The sequence below is a fragment of the Clarias gariepinus genome, chromosome 1 (assembly GCF_024256425.1).
Source record: "Clarias gariepinus isolate MV-2021 ecotype Netherlands chromosome 1, CGAR_prim_01v2, whole genome shotgun sequence".
Classification (NCBI taxonomy): Eukaryota; Metazoa; Chordata; class Actinopteri; order Siluriformes; family Clariidae; genus Clarias; species Clarias gariepinus.
The window spans coordinates 14,044,899-14,050,949 of NC_071100.1; positions in this window are offsets into that span (position 1 = coordinate 14,044,899).

The following is a 6,051-nucleotide window of genomic DNA, read 5'->3' on the forward strand; positions in this document are numbered from 1 at the left end:
TGTGTCAACTGCTGATTTAAAAATCCACTGTATATCTGTGAAAGGTCTCTGCTTGTGTGTGTTGCTTGTTTAAAACCAACCATATAAAGGACAGGATTGTTCAAATTTGTTCAGGCCTCTGTATCCTTGAAAGTGGTTTATTAAAGTTGTCGTTGGTCTTTCAGCAGCCCCCATCGAGTGTCACATCGGACCATGCAATGGATTGGCACCATCCATGCACGCAGCAATGGGTTCCCCAGATTTTACCCTCACCGTCCTGTCTCCAGCCCCACAGACATCTCTTTAAAGTAAGCCATATGGAAAGCCTAGTGTGTGTGTGTGCTTTTAAAGCACCAAAAATTGAACTTCCGTGTGGTCTGCTTGCATTGGTTTGATTATGGTTTTTGATTATGCTGCATGGCAGGAAAGAAACCTACAACTGAGCCACCAATGCCCTTTTAATCAAATGCATGCATAAAGAAGAGAAATCGTCGTTTAAAAGCAGCAAATTCCGCCGATCTGGCAACACTGGTAGTAGGGCGCTTTGCGCCTCGCCGTCATGTTTTTCTTTCCCCGCTCGCATTCTTTTTTTGTAGCAAATCCCGCCCACCTACGCTGTGATTGGCGGGAAACATCACATACTGTTGGTATTGTCCAATCAGCTGGCTGCTCTTAAAGAGGACGTTCTCGCTTTTTTTTTTTTTTTTATGAAAACGTGTACAAACGTGATTTTTTTTGTTTCCTAAAATAAAACCCTAGTTCAGTGCATGTTCACTTGAACCCGGGATGTCCACACCCCTGTGCACTATGTATAGCACTATTTTTAGAGATTTGTCATTCTGTAGTCACAGTGAGGAAAATGCACTGAGTGTGTGAAATGCAACAATATGACGCTCCTGCACGTGCACAGTCTGCCCTTTTAACTCTGTGTGGAGAATAAGGTTTTCATTTTTGGACACCATGTTTATTAACTACTGTTTTTTTTTTTTTTTTTTTTTAGAAAGGTGAACAATTCAATAACTTTACTGTCATATGCACAAGCTTTTTTCATTCCTTCGTTCAGGCGATTAAAACTGAGCGATTTAGTCTGTTCAGGTGATGGTGGATCCAGAGTCTATACCGGCAACACTTGTTTTTTTGCAATTAAGTGCAACCAATCCATATGCATGTGTGTTTTTGGACACTTGGAGTGAACAAGAGAACCCAGAGGCAATCCACATGAGCATGCATGAGGAAGCATTATAAGCCTTCACATACACACATTAATCTGAGTTCAAACACAGCTTCCACTCTGTCTGGAAGTCTGTCCACAAGATTTTGGAGTGTTTTTATAGGAATTCGTGCCCATTCATTCTGTAGAGCATTTATGAGATCATAGTGTGTATAGTGTAGTGCAATTACTATTTAGTATTAAACCATCCCAGTCATCCATCTAGGAAGCTCTGTAGTCTTTGTATTTATTCCCATTTTACAATTTGGTAGGACCTCCGGTCAACATTCATGCACACATTCGCACACAACGGGCAACTCAGGAACACCAATTAAATGAATCTGCATGACCTTAGACTGTGAGAGGAAACCAGAGTACCCAGAGGAAACCCACCAAGCATGCTGAGAACATGCAAACTCCACACACACACTTACAGACCGAGGTAGGAATCAAACCATGACCCTGAAGGTGCAAGGCAACAGCTTAGTGCTAACCACTAAGCCACCATGCTGCCAGTATTAAACCAGGAAATATACAAACTCATAACAACATAACAAACATAACAATGGATTCAGTAGGCTTGGTCTTGATCACATGGAGCAAATTCACTTGTCAAAGTAAGTGTAAATTTGAAAATGTAAAAATGTATTGATTGTCAGGTCCATCAAATAAGTTAAAAATGTTGATACTATTATTATTATTACTATTATTATTGGAGCATAAGCTTTCTACTGACACCCTCAATGCCCTTAAAAATTATAGAATGAAAAATAATTATCTTTAACAAAATGAATTAAAAAAAGCTAAAAATCACTATTTCATGCTAACCAATCATAGACAAGACCAAATTCTTGTAACCAATCATGATGCAGAAGGGATTATTTTTTATCCTCACACAAGTTTGCAAATAGAAGCTGGCTAACAGTTTTGCAGTAATTTTTGTTCAGATGATTTCAATAATCATAATGAAATGAATTATAAATAAGTGTGGTTTAAATGGACACTGGGATTTAATATTTACTAACGTTTGTGCTAAATTGGGCCCAAAACACAACAATTTAAATCCCACCTTTATGCTTTTCTAATCCATCGTAGACCAGGACAAATTCTTCAAATCAATCATACTGCAGATGCATTCTAACTGTTTTGCAATCATTTCTTTGTTTTTATCATTTATCAGTTCAATTTACAAAAAAATAAACAAAAACAAGGCAGCATGTTGGCTTAGTAGTTAGCACTTCTTCTGGGGGGCAGGGGGGTATTCCAGAAAGCTTGGTTAACTTACCATTAGGTTAATCATAACCTCTGGGTTGATTAACCCCAAACCCGCATACCGCGAGTATGTCGGTTCCAAAACACCTGAGCAGAGTAAGTTTAATCAACCCTCTACTGGTTACCCAGAGTTGGCTAAAGAAAGAGAGTTGGCTTAATTGGCAAAAAATAAAGGACAGAGTAAATGCGTGAGTGTATTAAATTGCAAATTTAACATCGCCTCCCCTTTTTTTATAATGCAAAATAATTAAACATCCCTTCCGCATCCTTTTGGCTGTTAAATGAAAGCATTTACTTTTCCTGCCATTTATTTCTTTAGGTTAAAATACCAATGTATAATAACTATGAATTTATGGTTTCTTATTCAATAAGGTGTAATCCTTCTGGAGCCAGAAGCCAAGTAAAAATGAAACACAAAAACGTTCTGCAAAAAAAGGTAAAATTTAATTACACAATCACTGAACTATTTATTGAACATGATTTAGTATATTCTTTCTGTCATGTAGATAATAGAAAGAAGGTTAAAGCCCGATTAACTGGGGCCCATCACCACCTCCCCTCACCCCATCTGAGGAGCGGCTCTGTCCCTTAATAAAGGGCGACCAGTGACACTAACATGGTGAAATGTAAGTTTACCACTATGATTTATTTTCATTATATGACTTAATAAATTACTTTAAATTACTACTAAAGTCTTTTGAACATGCTTAATGTTTTTATGCAGGCTTACTGTATTTAACTGCATATGATGTGTAGGCTACTGTGATCTTAGTTGTATTACTTTGACATGTTTTTTCCTGCATTATTGTTTTTTCTTTGATAATATTGAGAGTTTTATCGGTTGTATTTTCTTATAGATACTGATAGAGGGATTGTATTATTGGACGCTACAGAAAGAACACAGTCTGTTACAGTTGTTGTCAGGTACCTTTAGTTGCTTTTATTTATTTATTTATTTTTTGCCAGTTAACGTATACTTGCATATTTTCACTGAAGGATGAAGGATAAAGAGGTAGGATGCATACTATTATAATGCATGCCCCCTTTTTTACCTTAGAGTAATAAACTGTCATTGTTCTTTCACAGTACATACCTGGGGATTTCTCTACAAATGAAGGTCCTTCAACCTTAATGCACAATCTAAGCAATGTAAGAATTTGTGTGCAGTTGTCCATATTTTAATTTTATTGTCTGACAGAATCTTATTTATTTAATTATTTTTAATAATAAATCCTAGTTTCTTTCCTAGTTGCCAGCAAAGCTGTATAAGGTCCATCTTCAAATACAAATAAGAAAAAGTGACATGGAGATGGACCTTAAATGGAAGAGAAAAGGCTATCCATTAAAAAAAGCAACACTAGAAATTGAATTACTGGAGCATCGCCTTAAGGTAAAAACTTGTGCGTATATTAATCTGTTGCATGTTAAAAGTGTTGTGTATATAAAGCAATGTCATTAAAAAAAACACATTTTATTTCATTTTACTTTCATTTTTTTTCAGGAAATAAAGAAATGAACTGCGCAGCAGACCAGTGCAAACTATTTAATAAAAGTAATTTTGACAAATCCTGTCTTCCATCTCTGTTGTGTGCAAAAATCTGTAGAGGTTCCTCTGGGCCATCTTCTTCAATACAAGGAGGGTGGCTCTCTCCTCTTATAGTGGCAATGTTGTAAAGCACAACACAAGCCACTATGATGTCGCATGCCCTCTCTGGACTGACCCAGAGCCCACGCAGACACTGAAACCTAGACGTAAGGATCCCTATGGTCATCTCCACCTTGCCCCGTGTTTGGCTGTAAGCCAGGTTATAGCGTGTCTAGGGTCCAGGATTAGGTTCGGGGTAGGGTGTCATTAAATAGGACAGACGAGGGTTTCCTCTGTCCCCCAGCAAGTATCCATTGTACTGTCCTGTAATGATTCAAATGTACAATATATATATATATATATATATATATATATATATATATATATATATATATATATATATATATATATATAAAATATATATATATATATATATATATAATCATTGTATAGAGCAAAACATATCCTGCTGAAATGTCTGGCATAATGATGACTTGTGAGTTTAATGATTTTAACAAGGCCAAAAATTAAGCACATAAAATTAAGTTGTTACTTGTACAATAATACTATGAATAAATTTCCTATTAACATCGTCTTCCTCATTTATTGAAGGAGCCTTAATAGGAATGTGGGTGCCATCAATGCACCCAATTACATTTGGAAACCCTGAAATAGAAAGTCATATATGGAAGGATCAAGTGTGTGTATGCAGGATGAATACATGTATATAAATAGTATGACTACATATTAAATATGCGTCATTGATTTTACTACAAAGGACAAACCTATCACTCTGTGGAATTCCTCTTTAATAACACACAGAGGTTTATGGCCAGGGAACTGTACACACGTGTGGAAGAAGTGTTTAAATGGCAGACATACAGTTGACTTTCCTACATGCTCTGCATCACATGCTCCACATTGTACAAAAAAAGTGTATGTGTGTGCCATGCGATGGATTGTCACCCTGTCTAGGGTGTACCAAGCCTCCAGGCCCCCCGCACCTTGTACAGAGGATAAAACAGTATAGACAATGAGGTAGTAAGTGAGTAAACAAAACTAAGAATATTTTCTTCTTCTACAATGTCTCTTCTTATATTGACCCAAATCTACTTAATATTTATATAAATATGTGTATAGAAGAGAGAGGGTGAGGGAGAGAGTTTCTTTCTTTTCCTCCTATTCCATTTCCCTTAACGGACTCTCTTACTTCAAATCAGGTTCTTTCTTTACTTTTACACCTTGCAAAATGTGATTAATTAATTTAAATAATAATAATAATTATTATAATTATATATAAAAATAATAATAATAATAAATGGATACATTTGCAGCTATTCAACCCATAGAATAAATCCATATTTAGTTTTAAAACTCACTTAGTACCATGGAAAACTTTGGTTTCTAGGTAATTTTTTTTAGGTGTTTACATTTATTGCACTTGACTGACACCCTTATCCAGAACAACATAACTTTATCTTATTATACTTCTGAGCTTTTGAGGGTTAAGGGCCTTGCTCAAGGGCCCAACAGTTGCTGCTTGGTGGTGCTGGTATTTAAACCTGTGAGCTTCTGATCAGTATTCCAAGGTGTTAACCTCTGAGCTGCCCCTTGTGTCTTATTAACTTAAAGCTAAGCTGCAGAAATAATTTTTGATAGCTGTTAAATCAGTCCAAATCAGGCATAGTATGGGAATCAAAACTAAGAAAACCAGGGACCCGATTGATGACAAGTGAAAATATCTTGAATATAGTTAAATTATCTATAATTTCATAAAATAAGAATACAACAAGAATACATACAATATAAAATTGTTAATCTAATTTGTAATGATCTTTTACTTAAATGTATAAAAAGTTGACAGTCCTATTGGCAGATAACGTTTAGCTTACAATTTTAGTAACATTTGACTAGAAATAAGCGTAATAATCTTATATTTTATTTGTTAAACTTATTCTGTTAAATTATTTAAAAAATTATCTAGATTTAAGAAAGTTTCACTTTA